At 42.4% G+C, this 20,219-nt stretch overlaps 1 protein-coding gene across 26 annotated transcripts in view; it reads left to right on the top strand.

Moving 5' to 3' along the window:
* Positions 1 to 20,219, top strand: part of LPP (LIM domain containing preferred translocation partner in lipoma) — a 761,291-nt gene that overhangs the window by 194,270 nt on the left and 546,802 nt on the right. The window lies entirely within an intron of this gene.

The raw sequence follows: 20,219 nt of genomic DNA, 5'->3' as shown, positions 1-20,219 counted from the left end.
CCCTGTAAAAACTTCCTTCTAATGTATTATTTTCATGGATAAATGTACCTTCTGCTCACTTATCAACACACTTAGGTTCCAAAGACCAGATTGTTATGCAAAAATCAGCATTATGCCCAAATGGAGGATGACCACATCAGATCACAAAATGGAAGATGACTACATCATTACACAACTGCCAGATTACATCATCACATAACTACGAAACCACTGAGGATCATGGCCCAGTGAAGCTGACACATAACCTTAACCATCATAGCCAGCACTACTCTTGCTCACACCTCAGCATCTGTTACTGCCAGATATATGTCATTAATATGCAAAATAGTTGGATAGTAGACTTTTTTACTATGGTTGTAAATGCGAAATGTCAGATAATGAGATAGTCAGTAAGTGAGGAATGGGGGTATATCAGAAAAGAATGTATTATAAACGTGCACACAGTATCTTTTGATAATTCTGTGAGGCAGAGATCTAATGCATTTAAAAATGGAAGTTATCACGCCAACTCTCCACGAAATGCCAATTGTAAAATATTAATAGAATGAGCTTTAAAAAGTGGGTCACCGTGCCCCCTCACACCGCAATTCATCTTGGAACTACAGAAAAAACCATTATCAATTGCTGTGGAGTAAATTCTGACTCATGGCATTCCATGTGTATCAGGGTAGAACTGTGTTCCATAGGGTTTTCAGTGGCTAATTTTTTGGAAGTAGATCACCAGGCCTTCCTTTCAGGCATCTCTGGGTGAACTTGAACCTCCAACCTTTCAGTTAACAGTTGAGTGCATTAATCATTTGCACTACCTAGGGATCGCAGAGAGGAGTTTAAGCAAACCTTGAAAGGGTACAAAAACTTGCTCTTGAAAAAGAACAGTTTTATCTGCCTTCTCTGCCCATCTGTCTGTTTACGTTTTGCTGTCTTCTGTTTATTTATCTGTGTATCTCATTCCTAGCTTTTGTAGGTGGGGGCTATTAGGTAGAAAAGCATAGAAACATCTGTAACCTTGGTGGCAAAGTAAATACTCTGGGGCATGCTGTAGAATTTTAAAAGAGTGTTTTGGTAATAATTGGTATCAGTGGCAGTAATGAAGAAAGAATAACCGTTTAAGTAAATAATTAGACTTGACAGTAGACGTGTCAACAGGTACCCAATTAACGAGTGTAATCACTGTTTTTCTCTACTTTCCGTGATGATCCACTAACTGTGGTGTGCTCCTGGTCCCATTTCCAAACCAAATCTATTTAAAGCTGCCCTTCACGGAATCTGAAACGGTATACCCTGTTTACTATTTAGAGCTGATGCCTAATGTTCTTTAATAGGCAAGATCTGTACTTGAACAAGAACAGGCTTCTTGGCCTCCTGCAGACCGTTGATTATCCCTGCTTTCGACACGGTGATTCATTAGCAAGGATGAATAATGCCCAATTAATTCTCACAGATTTGTCTATATTGCCAGAGTGAATTGTTTTTTATCATTTGGTGGAAACAGCCATAGTCTGCATTAAATCAAATGAACCAATTATTGTTTTTTTCTTTTTTTTTGAGGTGGAGGTAGAAGCAATAGTTAAAAATGAATTTTTTTTTTAGTTGCTTGGACAGTTTTGGGGGAATGAGACAATGTGTTAGGGGGAAGAAATGTGAGCCACAGACCAAGCAGACCTCATTCCAGTCAAGTAGCTGAGTTACCTTAGACAAGTCACTTTCCCTTTCTGGGGTTCCTTTCAGCTCCTAGAAACAGACAGAGTTGCCCCAGTAGGTCATGGTATTACTTCTTGTTCTGTTATCTGGGACTTTATGTCTTAGCCAACCCCTTCTCTCTGCTGCTGCCACTTTCCCAAAGTCACAAAAAAGTCCCGTGACTCTACTATAGAGCCAGTGTGTGAAAGCTATTCTTTTGTTGAGCTTTTGTTTTTCTTAGCTACGAGAAGAACAGTGACTTGAGCTATCTGTGTATGCAGTGTGACTGGGCATTTCTACCTTGGTCCTTCCCTATTCCCTAGCAACATTGCTGCTTGCAATTTCTGGTCAGGGGGAAAAAAAAATCCATTTGCCCATGTTCCTCGACTCTGTGGCATTGTTCTATAATCTGGACCCCATTTTTAGAGCATTTGGTGAACTCATCCGTTGTTAACCTTGGTGGATTCCTCTTTTGTTGTTTTACTTTTGCGGGGTGAGTCATTGGACCTTTAAGGTAAAGCCAGAGGGGCTTTGAGAATCAATTAACCAACTTCTCTTGTTTCATGCATGGAGATTATGGGGTCAAGGAGGGAATCTCATTTGTTTAAGGCGTGGCAGGTTCTAGGGTAGAAATCTTTCTTCTTACCTCATAGATACATCTTGTTTTAGTACAGAAATCTCTTTCTAGAAACTGCTATTTCCCTTGCCAGTGCTTCAAGGGTCATTGTCTCTCAGGCCAAATGAATCTCAGTGTCATTGCAGGGAGGTGAAAGGTCCTTAAGACATGAACAGACTCTAGGCATCTTCATTAATTCCACCTGGCAGGGCTGCTGAGGGCTCCTTCTTCTCTCGGTATTTATTAGGAGTCTGCAGATCCCCTTGCAGTTCTTCCTACGAGAGGTTATTGGACCCTGACATCATCACTCCCTCCTCCGCCCTTTTCTGGTTCAGTGAATGATAGGAAGCCGAGCCTGAGCACCTAACTGGCTGTTCCCTGCAGATAGTTGGGAACATTCATAAAGAGGCGACAGAACAAGGGATTAATAAGCAAGAGGACAGGAGAGTAATAGCCAACAGAGTGAAATCTAGTTCAAGGCCTGCAGTTCCCTGTTGCTGGGCTACGCAAGATTAATAGCAGCGTGTCTCACTCCCTCAGACCCGTCTCTCTGCCTTGTTCTTGTGGGACTGGGCTGGGACTGTGAAGCAGCTGAAATAATGGTTGCCAAAACCAAACTCATGTTTTCATGGGACTTTCAGGTCCAGAGAAGAAAGCAGTAATTATCATATCAGTTGAAAGATATCTTAGAAGGTCTGAACTCTTATCATAGCCCTCATAATACTGAGATTAAGAGAGTGGAAATGATTTTATTATGCCTGAGGTTTCAATCCTGGCCCTAATTCGTTTGCTATGACTTTGGGGAGTGCATGGCCTTTCTCTGGGCCTCAGTTTCTCCATCTAGTGCATAGGAGGACTGAGGTGGTATCAAAGGTCGCTTCTTAACTCTGACTTCCCATCACATGCCCAAGGGCCCCTAGCAAGTTTGCGGCTGAGCCAGATTGTTGAATTTCTCAGGTTTGAGATGCTCATCATTATAGCTTCCTCTGTCTAGACGTTCCAAATAGCACGTTTCTATCTCTCAGCCTGGTTGTGTTAAGTGAATTTCTTCTCTCTGGGCTGAGAAGTCCCCGTGGGTTAAAGGACTTGGCTAAGCAGTTGGTCTTCATTTGTGTGTATGTGTGTTTGCTGGGAAGGGGGGCTGGATTATGGAATTTTTGGAAACTCAGATGAAAGCTCTGAAATTGCTACCCTGGGAAATGATACACCTCACAGAATGTGGTCGACAATTCCAGGAGGTTTGTAGACCCTCTGAAGGCCACACACGGCTTCTAGGTTAAGCAAAAGATGTTTTTTTTTTTTTTTTTTTTTCTGTACGGGAAGAAGGGTGAGATGACGTTGGAGTGACATACGTTTCCTGTTGCTGTTGGAGTTTTCCCACGGTTCACCTGCTGTTCTACTCGCAACGTTGGCCTCATTTCTGAGCAGGACTCTGGATGTTTACGTGTCCCAGCTGCTGAGTGTTTGATTTTTGAAATTCTTATTCTGCTTGTTTCATTCACTCATTCGACCACGCTTCTTCCAAGAACCTGCTAAATGCTGGGCACTTTAAGGCATTACTTTATTTAATACTGTAAAATAGAAAATGATGGCCCCCAATGTTTCATTCCAGGAAACTGAGCTTAGAGAGTTTGGGTGATTTGCCCACAGCCATACATCTAATAAATAAAAAAGCTTGGATTGAAATCCAGATCTGCTCCAAAATATATGAATACCTCCAGAAATCTCATTGAATATGAATAGGAACAATGAAAGAAGCTAATAAACATTAGGAATACCTGGTAGAAAAGGGTGAGTGGCCCCAGAGGAGTACAGGGAATATGTGCATGAGAATTCAGAGAGGGACAAGATCACACATTCTGATTTAGTTATAATTCATTAATTAAATGCTTATCTGGCACGTCAAGGCAGAATATAATATGTTGGACTATTTTATACATCATTTTTCGTTTTCTTCAGACTTCTGTCAGCTCAGTGGTCTCCATACCTCCATTTTGCAAGTGAGACGAGGAGGAGGGCGAAGAGTGGTTAGAGCCATACTGCCCTGATACACAACTGAATTGGAACTTTAATGCTTTGGGGAATCCATCCATTTGTTGTTTTTTCCATGTTACATTGAGCGTGGGACTTTTAACAGAGACAGGCTTCTGACCCTGCATCGATCAGCACAAATGCAGATGGAAGCAGTTAGAATTTGGATCATGCCAAGCTGTAATGACTACCACATGTGTGAAGTTGACGTGTAGCGCTTGGTGACCCACTGTGAGTGTTCGTGGGAGCCACGAGGGTGAAAACCGCTGTCAGAGATGGAAGAGGTGGGGAAACGGAGGCTCAGAGAAGGGACGCAACTCAAATTCGGGCAGCAGGTTTGTGGGAGAACAAGGACGAGACTTGGTAGCAGCATCCTTCAGTAACGTCTTGCAAGTGCTTATACTCCCACTGATGGGCAGATACACCTGGGGCGTGAAGCCCAACGCTTAATTAGCTGTGTGACTTTGAATAAGTTACTTATTTCTTGAGGTCTCAGTTTTGTTATCTATAATATGGAAATAATCCCTTACTTACAGGACTATTGTGAAGATAAACGAAAGCTCATTGTGCCTTTCGATACACAGAAATATTATTATCAGTGTGATTAGCAATCCTCCTCACGGCCCCATGAGGCAGGCACAGTAGTCCTGTTTTTACTCATTCTATTTTTTACCTTCAACCTGATACTTCTTAGGGCCTTGCTTCTCAAAGCTATGGTCAAAAAACCCACAGCATGTGCATCCCCTGGGAACTTGTTAGAAATGCAGAATCTCAGGCTACGTTTCTAGGCTTCCGAGGCCAGAATCTGCACGTTAACAAGATCCCCAGGTAGTTCAGAGAACATGAGAGCACTGTGTTAGGACCGAGACTATTTGAAGGCTATTGGCTTTGGCCTACTCACAAAGACGGGCACACCGCCAGCGTTCTGGTGGTGTGCTGTACCCAGGGCTTGAGATAGCTGGAGGGAGCCCTGTGATTTCCCCCCATGGGGAAAATGGAAGGCTGGGTTGAACGGATTCAGCAGACTTTGCCTTTCAACGCCCTTCATTTCCTCAGAAGTACTATTCACAGGGGTCTGACTGGGATTGGATCCCAAGTCTTTTTGATTCCAGAGTCCATGTTCTTTTCATTAAACCATGATGTGTCGGTACAGACGAATGCTGGGCTGTGTGTATAACTCTCCGTTCCCTGTACTGTGCATATTTCCACGTGGGCTGTTTTACTCTAGTCCTCAATTCCTAGAGGGGAAGAATTAAAAAAAAAAAAAAAAAAAGAAGCTTGAGTTGAAAGCCAGGATCCTGTGGCTTAATCAGTTATTTTCATTTTTTTAATGAGGGTGACTATTTTTTTTATTGTGAAATAAGTAATTATTAATTACTCAAAACTAATGAAATATTTTAGTTTCCTTGCTAAAAAGCATATGGAAGCTAAAAGAAGGCATATGGGTGTTTTTTCAGGAAGCATATTGGTGAATGGACAAATTACGGTGGTGCCAATATGCCTTTGCTGTCTGGCTGGGCCCATCACTACGTGTGCTGGCATCTGAGTCCTCGCGTGTTTAAAGGGATTTTCCCCAAAATTCCCATCTGATGTGTGTCTTGGGTTGTGTCTGGAAATGACACAGCTCTGGCTCACACATCTCTCTGCCATGCTTCCATACAGACATTACTGGTTGAGTGTTTACTAAGTGTAAAGCCTTTGCTATAGGTAGCTGTAGGGGTTCTTCTTTTCCATATGTCTCCGCCTACAGTAGACAGAATGGGCCTGCCCAGCCAATAGCTTTGTGGGGTGGGAGCCAGGGCACTGAAATGGGAAGACACTTGGGTTCTGGGCCCTGCTCTGTGGCTACTGGTTGAAACTCAATCTGACAGTTTTCTACAGTGGGAAAAGCAGTGCCCTAGGAGGCCACAGAACTGGAACCCACTTCCTCCATCAGGGCCCTGGGTGAGACCCTGGGCCAGCCACTGAACCTCCAGGCAGCAGATTTCTTACTTGTAAAATTGGAATGATAATACCAGCACTTCTTAGTTCACCACCTGGCTGTTTATCCTTTGCTCCTCCTCTCTTTTCCTTTATGCATCTTCCTCTTTGCTATGTATTTAGTAGGTCTGGTAAGGAGCTGGAAACCCTGGTGGTGTAGTGGTTAAATACTACGGCTGCTAACCAAAGGGTCGGCAGTTGAAATCCGCCAGGCGCTCCTTGGAAACTCTATGCGGGCAGTTCTACTCTGTCCTATAGAGTCGCTATGAGTCGGAATCGACTCAGCGGCACTGGGTTTGGTTTTGGTTTTTGGTCGGTAAGGAGCTTGATGGTCTTGGAGGTGGTTGGAACTGTTTTGGCCTCTCTGGTGATCGCCCACATTTAGGCTTTTAATGATTGGAGGCAATGTGATGTGTTTGAGAAGGTACTTGACTGAATGTCAGAAAACAAAGGTTCTAGACCAACCTGGCTGAATAAGCATTTACTTAGCACCTACCAAATGCAAGGTAGCTTGCTAAGAACTCACAGGAGGGAGCTGACAGGGTACGTGGAGATGAGTTGATTCAGGGACACTTAAGACTCAGTGTTGCTATGAGTCGGAATCGACTTGACGGCACTGGGTTTTTGGGTTTTGGTGATGTGAGAGCTCAATGAATGTGCTTTGGGGGTGAGAGAATTTTGGGGACTTTTTGTACCTGGAGGTTTCATACAGGATTAGGGACTGGAGCTTGCTTTGAAAGACAAATGGACTTTGATGGGATATTACAGGGAGTTGAAGAGTAAATCTCAGGCAGGCCAGACTTAGCTTGATACATCAGGGGTGAACCTTGAAAACAGTATGTTGAGTGAAATAAGCCAGCCCCAAAAGGACAAATATTTTTGGATCCCACTTACATGAAATATGTAGAATAGGCAAATGCATAGAGACCAAAGTTTATTAGTGGTTCCCAAGGGTGGGGGAAAAGAGGACTTAATGCTTACAGGACAGTGAAGTTTCCTTAAGGGTGATGGTATCATTTAGGAATGGATAAGGTGATGTTGAACAACGTGATGAATATAATTTTGCCACTGAAGCATACATGTGAACACTGTGGAAATGTCAAATGTTTTGTAATATATATATTTATCACAGTAAAAATAATAATAAAACAGGGAAAAAAAAAAGCATCAGCTTGAGGCAGAACCCAGAAAAAGGCAGATATGAAGCATGTGTAGGGAACTGGAACGAGATTACAGAAATGTGTAGCTGAGAGAATTTGCTTCTTTTCTGAGGGGCCTCAGTCTCCTCACCTGTGAAATGAGAGCTTTGGACAAGGTGATTTTTTTTTTTTTTTTATTGTTCTTTAAGTGAAAGTTTACAGCTCAAGTTAGTTTTTCATACAAAAATTTATGCACACATTGTTATGTGACCTTAGTTGCTATCTCTGTAATGTGACAGCACACCTCTCCTTTCCACCCTGGATTTCCTGTGTCCATTCAACCAGCTCCTGTCCCTTTCTGCCTTCTCAACTTGCTTCCGAACAGGAGCTGCCCATTTAGTCTTGTGTATCTCCTTGAACTAAGAAGCACACTCTTCATGACTATCATTTTATACCTTATAGTCCAGTCTATTCTGTGTCTGAAGAGTTGGCTTTGGGAATGGTTTTAGTACTGGGTTAACAGAGAGCCCAGGGGCCATGTCTTCCCAGGCTCTTCCAGTCTCAGTGAGACCATTAAGTCTGGTCTTTTTAGTAGAATTTGAGTTCTGCACCCCACTTTTCTTCTGCTCCATCAGGGACTCTCTATTAGGTTCCCTATCAGGGCAGTCATTGGTGGTAGCTGGGCGCCATCTAGTTCTTCTGGTCTCAGGCTGATGGAGTCCCTGGTTTATGTGGCCCTTTCTGTCTCTTGGCCTAATATTTTCCTTGACTCTATGGTGTTCTTCATTCTTCTTTGCTCTAGGTGAGTTGGGACCAAGTGATGCAACTTAGATGGCTGATTGCTAGCTTTTGAGACCCCAGACGCCCCTCACCAAACTGGGATACAGAATATTTTCTTAATAAACTTTTTTATGTCAGTTGACCTAACTGTCCCCTGAAACCATGGTCCCCAGGCCCCCGCCCCACTACTCTGTCCCTCCAAGTGTTTGGTTGTATTGAGGAAACTTCTTAGCTTTTGGCTTAGTCCAGTTATGCTGACTTCCCCTGTGTTGTGTGTTGTCCTTGCCTTCACCTAAGATAATTCTTATCTACTATGAAAAAAAAAAAAAATTTTTTTTTTTTTTTACTATCTAGGTGGTGAATACCCCTCTCCCACCCTCCCCACCCTTGTAATCATCAAAGAATGTTTTCTTCTGTGTTTAAACCTTTTTTTGGACAAGATGATTTTTAAGAAGCTTTCTAGTTCTGAGATCCAGTTGGAATTCTGCAAGATCGCTTATCCCATAGCCAGCTAAGCCAGTTCACTAAATCCTGGCAGTTAAATGGTGGCTACAGAGCAGGGCTCAGAACTTATGTGTCTTGTCCCCATTTTGTTGCTCTTCCTACCATCCTATATAGCATTACGGCAGTGGGGGAGGGTGGTGGCCGTTACCGTGCTAACCTTTCATATATGAAACCAAACCAAAAAAACCATTGCCTTCTAGTCAATTCTGACCCATAGCTACCCTATAGGACAGAGTAGAACTGCCCCCTAGGGTTTCCAAGGAGAGGCTGGTGGATTCGAACTGCCTACCTTTTGGTTGGCAGCTGAGCTCTTAACCACTGTGCCACCAGGGATCCATGTATGAAACACAAGATGCTAAAAAATGACCTAAGACTCGAAAAAAATAAGAGATTCAACCGTCCCAGATACTGATGACACTTCTTTCTGTAGACACGCAGCTCTTGTAAAATGTCACCTCCCTCTGTTTTGCCTGTGTGGGCCTAGCTCTCCTTCTTCAAGGTCTAGCAGTATCTGTTCTCCTGGGCAGCCTTTTCTTTACATCCCTTGGCTCTGAACTATAGTCTTAGCATTGCCCTTTGGCTTGATATTAAACTTGATTCTGTATTGCTCTCTGATATTTCCTCTCCCCATTCGAACCCTCCAACATATTATGAGGGTCCTGGCACTAAGGACTATCTTCTGTTTCTCTGTTGTTGTTAAGTGCTGTTGAGTCACTTCCAACTCATAGTGACCCTGTGTACAATAGAAGGAAATGCTCCCCAGTCCTGAGCCATCCTCAGAATCATTGCTATTTTGCAGCCACTGTGTCAATTCAGGAAACCCTGGTGGCATAGTGGTTAAGTGCTACAGCTGCTAACCAAAGGGTCAGCAGTTCGAATCCACCAGGTGCTCCTTGGAATCTCCATGGGGCAGCTCTACTCTGTCCTATAGGGTTGCTATGAGTTGGAATTGACTGGAAGGCACTGGGTTTAGTTTTTGGTTTGGTGTCAGTTCATCTCACTGAGGATCTTCCTCTTTTTTGCTGATCCTCTCCTTTACCAAGGGTGATGTCCTTCTCCAGGGACTGGTCCCTCTTGGTAACATTTCCAAAGTAAGTGAGACGTCCCTCTAAGGAGCACTCTGGGTATACTTCTTCTAAGACAAATTTGTTCCTTCTTCTGGCAGTCTGTGGTATGTTCAGTATTCTTTGACGGCACCATAATCCAAAGGCATCAATTCTTTTTGGTCTTCCTTATTCGTTGTCCAGCTTTTGCATGCATATGAGGTGACTGAAAATACCATGGCTTGGGTCAGGCACACCTTAGTCATCAAAGTGACATCTTTGCTTTTGAACACTTTAAAGAGATCTTATGCAGCATATTTGCCCAAAACAATACCTCATTTGATTTCTTGATTGCTGCTTCTTTGGGTATTGATTATGGATCCAAGTAAAATGAAATCCTTGACAACTTCAATATTTTCTCTGTTTTTCATGATTTATCTCTGACTTCGCTGTATCTCTTGGTACAGTGCCACAGACACAGCGCTCAACAAAGAAGTAAGTTACTGTGCGGTTTTTAACAGCTTTATCTCTGCATGTTGCTTGTTTCCAAAATGTATATGAGATTTATAGGTTTATAGAATTTCACAATCGGAAAGGAACTTAAAAACTCCCTGTCTAGTCCAGCCCCTGCCTCCCAGGGAAGAAATGAACTGCCCAGCTTTACTCCCCAATTAGTGGCAGGTCTGAGAATGGTGCCCACATCTGAGTGATCATTAGAGAGCTGGTTGGACCTGGGTCCCTGCCTGCTGCCCGACAGGCCTTGGCTGGACCCCTTTTTCTATGAAGACCATTGGGAATGATGGCAGGACATGTGCTGCCCCTGCCAATCAAACGGATGGAAAGAAGCAGATGTTCACCGGGTGTCTGCTCTGCGATGGGCCCCATGAAAGGTGCTTTCATGTAATTTAACTTGGTCAGTCATCAAAAGCCAGAATTCCTACTCCTACATGAGAGACAGGAGCCCCTAGGTGGTACAGACAGTAACATGCTAACATATTGGGGCTCGAGGCCACCATAGGTGCCTTGGAAGAAAGACTTGGAAGTCTACTTCCAAAAAATTAACCACTGAAAACCCGTGGAGCACAGTTCTACTCAGACACACATGGGGTCACCGTGAGATGGAGTTGAGTCAATGGCTACTGTTTTTTTTTTTTTTTTTTTTAACATGACAGAGACATGTCATTTGTAAACAGGACATGTAGCAACAGCCGCTCCCTATAGCTCTGAAAGGCACAGTGGTGGTTCGATGATGACCTGTTAGAACATGGACATAGGGGTCCACAGAGTGGCTTGTGTGGCTGTTTTAAGGGGAGCTTATTTTGGCGATAACGGTAAATAAACAGAGGTAATGAGCAATATTGGGGTGAGAGGACCCATGGTCACCTGAGCCTCACAGAGGACTCAACTTTCCCATGCTCTGCTCTGCACAGACACGCATGTCTTAGTCTTTGAAGATCTGGGTCTTAGATACCTCACACTCGAGTGTCCGTCATATTTGCTTTAACGTGTTCTTATTACATCTTCTCCTTTCTCATCCCTACTTCCTGACCCCAACTGCTATCTTTTTCTCCCCCCTATTCATTCTTCTCGAGGCCTGGTGGCACAGTGGTTAAGAGCTTGGCTGCTTAATAAAAGATCAGCAGTTCGAATCTACCAGTCACTCTTTGGAAACCCAATGGGGGCAGTTCTGCTCGTCCTATAGGGCCGCAAAGAGTTGGAATCAACTCGACAGCAGTGGGTTTGGTTTTTGGTTTTACTCGTTGTTCTACTTCTTTTGCTCTCCACCTCCCTCTTCTCCTGAGTTAACCCTGGGTAGCGTAAGGTCTTGAAGGCTCTCCGATGGTAGAGTCCTCTGGACTGGACTGTGGACACGCCAGCAGGGAAGATGATACACAAGTGTGCTAAATGCACAGTAAAAATAGCTTCTGATCTGTGGGACTTGGTATTAAGCAAAATGATATTAACGAGGTTTGAATGCTGCTCTGAAATGTGGCAGCTGTACACCCATCTTGGCTGCTTTTTCTTTCTACCTCTGGCAGCTTGTGAGCAGTGTTGCCATGACGCTCCTTGGGCTCTGTTTAGATCAGCTATTTTCTGAAGGAGCCCCTGACCTTCCCCACAATAGAAACGGTTGATGTGGTCATGTCAGTGCCTCTTCAGGAGCCGTGTGACTGGTGAGCCCCCAGTTGTCACTTGGAAACTGTAGGTCAGGGCACAGATGTTGAACATTTGGGAGTAAGAAGGGCTTTTAAATATCCTCTATGGTCGTTTGATGTGTGAGGAAACCAAGGCCCATTGCATGGAAGTGACTCGCGCAAGGTTGCAGAGAGAAGTAAGGACAAGGCTGGGACAAGGTGTCCGGATCCCCAGTCTGTGATTTTTCAGCTGTGCCACATTGACCCCTGCCTGAGTGCCTTGGTCAGCCCTGAAGGTTGTGGATAGGGATCAGCCAGGCCTGGGGACACTGCTGTCTCTAGGAATAGGCAGAGAAGGTGGAGAAAGGGGGAATGGCTCAGAGAAGAGGAAGGAAGGAGAAAGTGAGGGAGAGTTATGCATAGTCACAGGTGATGGATGCCCAGAGTAATGCCTGAGGAACCACTCAGCGTGTTCCTGAGGCTACCTGAGGCTCTCTGGGCAGAGCTATCCCATCACATCCCATGGATTGGCTCATTAAGAGGTGAATGTTTAAAGGACAAAGTAATGTCGTCTTCTGTATTGCTCTGAAGCCTTTCCTGACCTCATGTGAGACCTCACACAAAATTTCCATAAGAGCTGTTGTTAGCACTGTGCTTTGTTATATAATGTCAAGCGTTCTTCATGTGAAGGAGTCCTGGTGTCACAGTGGTTAAGCACTTACCTGCTAAACAAAGATCAGCCTTTTGAACCCATCAAATGCTCCACAGGAGAAAGATGTGGTGGTCTGCTTGCATAAAGATTTACAGCCTTAGAAACCCTATGGGGCAGTTCTCCCCTGTCCTATAGGATCGCTATGAGTCGGAATCTACTCAGTGCCAGTGGGTGGTTCTTCATATGATTCATATGTGAAGTGTCTTCTCTACAATATCACAGGGTCTTAGAAGACAGAAAGAGTGACTTAAATGGATCTTCCTCTCTGCTCCCTGTCTTCCCTCCTTTTCTTTCAATCATGATGCCTGGCATAGACCTTAACACATACGATGAGCATCCAAGTAAATTTTTATTGAGTTGAACATAGTTGAATTCACCTGTCCTCTTAAATGTTTTATTAATTGTGGCAAAAGATGGCAGACGATGATTTTGGGGAACAGTGTTCTCACTAATGTAGAGTCTGGTAAGATTTCTTATACATTTTAATTTTCATAAAACCCCACATGGCGTCCGTGATTGCCCTCATTGTAGAATGAAGTAACCAAAGTCATGTGACCGGCTCACAGGTATTTCAAGTCATAAATAGAGATTTGATTTGATTCCAGATCTCCTGTCTCCAAGTACTGTAATGTTACTTCTGCTCTTCCCCAGTTCTTACAGAAGAGGTATTGTCCATAGATGGTGATTCAGCCTTCTGTTGAGGAATCTTCTAGTATATTTAGATAGTAACCTACCCCCTAAACAGTTTGAGAAAATAGTTATGAGGGGTCAGGTTCAAACAGCAAACTATTATAATGCTTTTGACAACACTTTAGCTGATTTTTTTTTTTTCCACTAAGCCAAGGGAAAATTACTGCATTTTCTATCTTCTTTAACTTCCTAATTTTGAAATAAGCTTTTAAGTAATATACAAGACTGTTTTGACTTTCAACACATTTGGGTACATACAGAATAAGGGGAAAAAAAAGCCCCAATGAACTGACTATTTTAGCTAAGAACAAAATGAGACCACTTTTTTGAATACCAAAGAAGGATGCAAGAATTTATGAACAGTACCACTGAAGCCCACATTTTGGTTGATATTGATGTTTTGTAGATTTTTCTGAGCATTATGCTGTATTCGTTAGATGATGTCTTTTTACGGGGTTTGGATGAGTTTAGTTGGTAACATTTTGCCTCCTTTCTGAAAAACCACAAATGCCAAACAATGTTCTTTTCTCTGCGTGTGCTCGGAAAGAACACCGTTACCTCATTTAAATTTCAGTACAGAGGCAACGTCGACTTGTAGTGAGTATAATATCTGGATATATATAGATCCCCTGTTTCTTTTTGTATCTAACTTTCCAGGTGTTTAGGGAGAGGATGAGTTGAATAACAATGATATAATGTCCTGAGAGAAAATTGAACACATAGACATATAATCTTGTGAGTCTATTTCTGTATTTTGTGTGTATGAGATAGAAACAGGGAGATTAGCTTATGATCCTTCATGATTTATAAATTATTAAAAGTGTTTTTTATATTTTGTAAAAAAAAAAATAAGATAACTTTGCAATTACTAAAGAAATGAATTGAAATCAGGACTTGGAGGGGAAGGGAATCAATGTTTTATCTTTTGTTATAGATTTACAGCCCATTGCTCTCAAGTGGATTCTGACTCATTAGTGACCCTAAAGGGCAGAGTGGAACTACCAATAAGGTTTCCAAGCTGGTAATTTTCATGGAAGCAGACTGCCACATTTTTCTCCCATGGAGTGGGTGGTGGATTTGAACAGCTGACCTTTAGATTAACAGCTGAGCACTTAACCACTCTGGCACCAGGACTCCTTTGTTTTAGAGTATAGGTAAAGTGAAAGTTAGACAATTGTATTGTTTGGTATTAGATGGTACCTTAGTTTTTTTAGTTATCTGCTGCTGCTGTAACAGAAATACCACAAATGGGTGACTTTTGAAAAAGAAATTTATTTTCCCACAGTTTACGAGGCTAGAAGTCCGAATTCAGGGTGCCAACTCTAGAGGAAGGCTTTCTCCCTGTTGACTCTGAAGGAAGATTCTTGTCTCTTTGAGCTCCTGCTCCTGGGTGATCTTCATGTGACTTGGCATCTCTCTTCTGCCATCTGTGCTATTCCTTTGCTCGTTCATTCTTTATGTCTCAAAAGAGATTGACTTAAAACACACCCTATACTAATCTGACTCATTAATATAACAAGGACTGCCCATTCCCAAATGGGATTATAACTACAGGCTAGGATTTACAATACATATTTTTTGGGGACACAACTCAATCCATAACATTCTAGCCTTTACCCCCCCACCTCCCAAATTCTCCATTGTACATACAAAGCATATTCTCCCCATCACATCACATCGTTCCGAAAGCCTTAAATGAACTTCAAGATCATGTTGTTGTTGTTAGGTGCCGTCAAGTCAGTTCCAACTCATAGCGACCCTATGCACAACAGAACGAAACACTGCCCAGTCCTGTGCCATCCTTACAATCGTTGTTATGCTTGACCCCATTGTTGCAGCCACTGTGTCAGTCCACCTCGTTGAGGGTCTTCCTCTTTTCTTCTGACCCTGTACTCTGCCAAGCATGATGTTCTTCTCCAGAGACTGATCCCTCCTGGCAACATATCCAAAGTATGTAAGATGCAGTCTCGCCATCCTTGCTTCTAGGGAGCATTCTGGTTGTACTTCTTCCAAGACAGATTTATTTGTTCTTCTGGCAGTCCATGGTGTGTTCAATATTCTTCACCAACACCACAATTCAAAGGCATCAGTTCTTCTTCGGTCTTCCTTATTCATTGTCCAGCTTTCACATGCATATGATGTGATTGAAAATGCCATGGCTTGGGTCAGGCACACCTTAGTCTTCAGGGTGACATCTTTGCTCTTCAACACTTTGAAGAGGTCCTTTGCAGCAGATTTGCCCAATGCAATGCATCTTTTGATTTCTTGACTGCTGCTTCTGTGGCTGTTGATTGTGGATCCAAATAAAATGAAATCCTTGACAACTTCAGTCGTTTCTCATCAAGATCATGGTCACCTGCATATCAATGGATGAGTGTCATGGGTTGAGTTGTGTCACTATTCCCAGTTATTGTGGGACTGTCCACCATTTTGTGGTTTTCCTGTGTATTGTAAATCCTAATCTCTGCCTGTGCTTAATGAGGCAAGATTAGATTATGTTAAGGAGGATTAGGGTGGGATATAAAACCCTTGCTCAGGTCACATCGCTGATCCAATGCAAAAGGAGTTTCCCTGAGGTGTGGCCTGCACCACCTTTTATCTTACAAGAGATAAAAGGAAAGGGATCTCATACCATCAAGAAAGCAGCGCCAGAAGCAGAGTGCATCCTTTGGATCCAGGGTCCCTGCATCTGAGAAGCTCCTTGACCAGGGGAAGATTGATGACAGGGACCTTCTTCCAGAGCCGGCAGAGAGAAAGCCTTCTCCTGGAGCTGATGCCTTGAATTTGGACCTGTATCCTACTAGACTGTGAGAGAATAAATTCCTCTTTTTTAAATCCATCTACCTGTAACATTTCTGTTATAGCAGCACTAGATGACTAAATCAGGGGGGCCACAATCAAAGAGTTGGATCTTGGCCAACTCAGTTCCAGAGTGTGGGGCTCACCTTAAGGCATGCCAGGAGATGGGGTCACCACCCAAAGCTGGGGGTGGGGGGGTGGGGCATGGCCCAAAGGGCAGAAGAACAGGGCTTGCCTAGGCCCAGGAGTGATGTCACCACTCAAACGGAGTAGGAGAATGGGGCCACCCAAAGTGGAGAGAGCAAAGTTGCTGTCCATTGGTCCTGGAAGGTAGAGCTGAAGCCTAGGACCGAGGGGCCTCCATCCAGAACCCAGAGCGTGTGGTCAACACCCAGAGTCTGGAGAGCAGGGCCCTTGTCTAGATGGCCTGAGAGAACAGAGGATTGTTTCCAAGCCTTGAGAGCTAATGCAAATTGTTCTTCTGGGTTTTGGACTTGTTTGGTGCCCTTTATCCCTTCTTTCCCTCCAATTTCTCCCATATGTAATGGAAATGTCTACCTTGTGCCTGTTCCACCATTGTATTGTGAAAGCAGATAACTTGTATTATAGATTCAAAGGTTTACAGATGAAGAGGGATTTTGCCTGAGGATGAAATATGCCTAAAGTCTTACCCATATTTGATTTTAGATAATCAAAGGCATTAACTCTTCTTCTGTATTCCTTATTCATTGTTCAGCTTTGAAATGCATATGAAGCAACTGAAAATACCATGGCTTGGTTCAGGCACACCTTAGTCCTCGAGGTGACATCTTGGTTTTTCAAGACTTCAAAGAGGTATTTTGCAGCAGATTTGCCCAGTGCAATAGGACACTTGGTTTCTTGACTGCTGCTTTCTTGGGTGTTGATTGTGGATCTAAGTAAAATGAAATCCTTGACAACTTCAATTTTTTCTCCATTTATCATGATATTGGTCCAGTTGAGGATTTTGTGTTCTTTATGTTGAGATACAATCCATACTGAAGGCTGTGGTCTTTGATCCTTAGTAAGTGCTTCAAATTCTCTTCACTTTCAGCAAGCAAGGTTGTATTCATTTGCATATCGCAGCTATTAGTGAGTCCTCCTCAAATCCTGATGCTGTGTTCTTCTTGATATAATCCAGCTTCTTGGTTTATTTGCTCAGCATACATGTTGAATAAGTGTGATGAAAGGATTCAGCCCTGACACACACCTTTCCTGATTTTAAACCACATAGCACCCCGTTACTCTGGACAATTGCCTCTTGGTCTATGTATAGATTTCTTGTGAGTACAATTAAATGTTCTGGAATTTCCATTCTTTGCGATGTTTTACATAATTTGTTTTGATCCACACAGTTGAATGGCTTTTCATAGTCAATAAAACATAGGTAAACACCTTTCTATTATTCTCTGCTTTTAGCCAAGGTCTGTCTAACATCTGTAACGATATCCCTCATTCCACAGCCTTTTCTGAATCCGGCTTGAATTTCTGGCAGTTCTCTATGTCCTGCTGCAATCGTTTTTGAATTCCCTTCTGCAGAATTTTACTTGTGTGTTATATTGATGATATCAGTAAGGCCATATTTTCCAACCACTGATCCTTCTTATTTGTTTTCTAGCTTTCACATTCCAATTACCAGTAATTATCGATGCATCCTGATTGCACGTTCAGTCAATTTCAGACTGCAGAAGTTGGTTAAAATCTTCAATTTCTTCATCTTTGGCATTAGTTATTGGTGCGTAAATTTTAGTAATAGTCATATGAACTGGTCTTCTTTGTAGGCCTATGGATATTATCCTCTCATTGACAGCATTGTACTTCAGGATAGATATTGAAATGTTCTTTTCGACAATGAAAGTGACACCATTCCTCTTCAATTTGTCATTCCTGGCATAGTAGACCATATGATTGTCCAATTCAGAATGACCAATGCTGGTCCATTTCAGCGCACTAATGCCTAGGATACTGATCTTTATGCATTCCATTTCATTTTTGAGAACTTAACAATTTTCCTAGATTCATACTTCGTACATTTCATGTTCCGATTATTAATGGATGTTTGCAGCTGTTTCTTCTCATTTCGAGTTGTACCACGTCAGCAAATGAAGGTCCGTAAAGCCTTACTCCATCGATGTCATTAAGATTGACTGTACTTTGAGGAGATTGTTCTTCCTCAATTGCATTTTGAGTTCCTTCTAACCTGAGGGGCTCGTCTTCCGACATTTTATCAGACAGTGTTCAGCTACTATTCATAAGGTTTCCACTGGCTAATTTTTTTCAGATGTAGACCACCAGGTCCTTCTTCCTAGTCTTAATCTGGAAGCTTTGTTGGAACCTGTCCAGCATGAGTGACCCTGCTGGTATTTGAAATATCGATGGATGCTTTTCCAGCATCACAGCAACACAGAAGCCACCACAGTACGACAGACTAACAAATGCTTGGTGGATGGTATCCATACTCTGTTTAATTCTATTGAATCAGTTGACTGTGAGCAGTGGCCCAGAGAACATGTATTTGCTACAAGGGATGTGATGGGGTTAAAAGAAAAAAAAAAAGGAAGAAAAAGGAGCCCTTTGCCCCTGTTCCTGCATGATTGAAGCCATATGCTTTGCTTTAAGTTGTTTATGTGTTTGGTTCCCCCAGGTAGATTGGGAGCCACCTGAAGATAAGAGAGGTGTTTGATGTACCTTTATCTTTGTGACAATGATTTTATGAACTCAGGTGTAATAAACTAAAACAGCCTTAATAAAATCCTTTGCTTGGTGTTCACAGGGTTACTTTTTTTTTTTTTTTGTAGTCATTCTATTGCTCTTGAAATCCCTCTGCTTCATAGACTTCCTGTGAAGACACATTGTCCATCTGCCTACTTGAAATGAAATGGGTAGTTTTGGTGTGAAATAGCCTGTTTACATACTGACCCAAACTGTCACTGAAAGAAAAGTTTTTGTATATTATAAAATGTTAAGGAGCTAGGGAAAATATATACATATAATATATAGAGTGCATATATATATATGTACATAGATATATGATCTGTTCCTTGTCACAATATTTAACCCAAAGTGCTATTTACAGTAATGAATCAAAATGTCAGTTTTAAAAATATGAAGTGTCAAAGTGTTCCCACGTTGCCGGAAAGTTTGATGTGACAGTTTGTTAATCATATGACTGTTATATCAAATGTGTCTCAGAATGTTTTTTGCTCAACACCCTTTCTTGAAGGTTCCTCACACTTCTTTAGTGAATTCCTAGTTCGAGTTACAGCCCAAGGAGCACATTTGGGTTACTTGTCTCTCACACCTCACACAAATACTGCTCTGTTTTTCTGTACTTAAAACTGAATGGATTCACATCGTTTTCAAGCGGTTTGATTTTGTGCCTGACACATTTATGTATAGTAGTTTAAAAAAATTTTCCCTCTACTGGAATTTTTTTTTTTCACTGCAGAACTATCACATGAAACTTTAACTTACAGAATGGATGTTTTGTGTGTTTCTCCAAGCTGGGTTCCCCAAGGTATAATTTAGATGTCATTATTTGCCAGTACTAACCCTTTGACTTTGGGCATGGTTTTGAATTTTGCCTAGCATATTGATTACACCAACTTCTTCATCCTACTTAAAGGGCAGCATCATAGAACATAAATATAATATATTGAGGAAAAGGCAACGTGGTTTCTTTGAGGAACATTTATGGCCGTGCTAGGTACCAGCTCTATGTCCATGGACTACACTGAGTCTCTGGGTCTCATCTTCCAATGCCACATAGGCAAAGATGAAATTAGATCAGTGAGTTTTTAAACCGATGTTCCAAGGAGCCCTGAGGTTCTGGGTAGAAGTATGGCCTCCTAATGGAGTATAGGGCAGGTGGTGAGGACTCTGGGTGCTCCAACTCGAGCAACTCCAATCTTAAATTTTTTATAATTTAGCTTCTGTTACGATTGAATCGTGTTCCTCAGATATGTTGAAGTTCTAACCCCTATACCTGTGACCTTGTTTGGGGAAATTACTGTCTTTCTGTGAAGATATGATCAGTGAAGTTAATATACTGGAGTTGGGTGAGTCCTAATCCGGTCTGAGTCTTGTCTGAGG

Source organism: Loxodonta africana, chromosome 1 (genome assembly GCF_030014295.1).
Source record: "Loxodonta africana isolate mLoxAfr1 chromosome 1, mLoxAfr1.hap2, whole genome shotgun sequence".
Taxonomy (NCBI): domain Eukaryota; kingdom Metazoa; phylum Chordata; class Mammalia; order Proboscidea; family Elephantidae; genus Loxodonta; species Loxodonta africana.
This window is presented reverse-complemented; position numbering and strand designations above follow the sequence as displayed.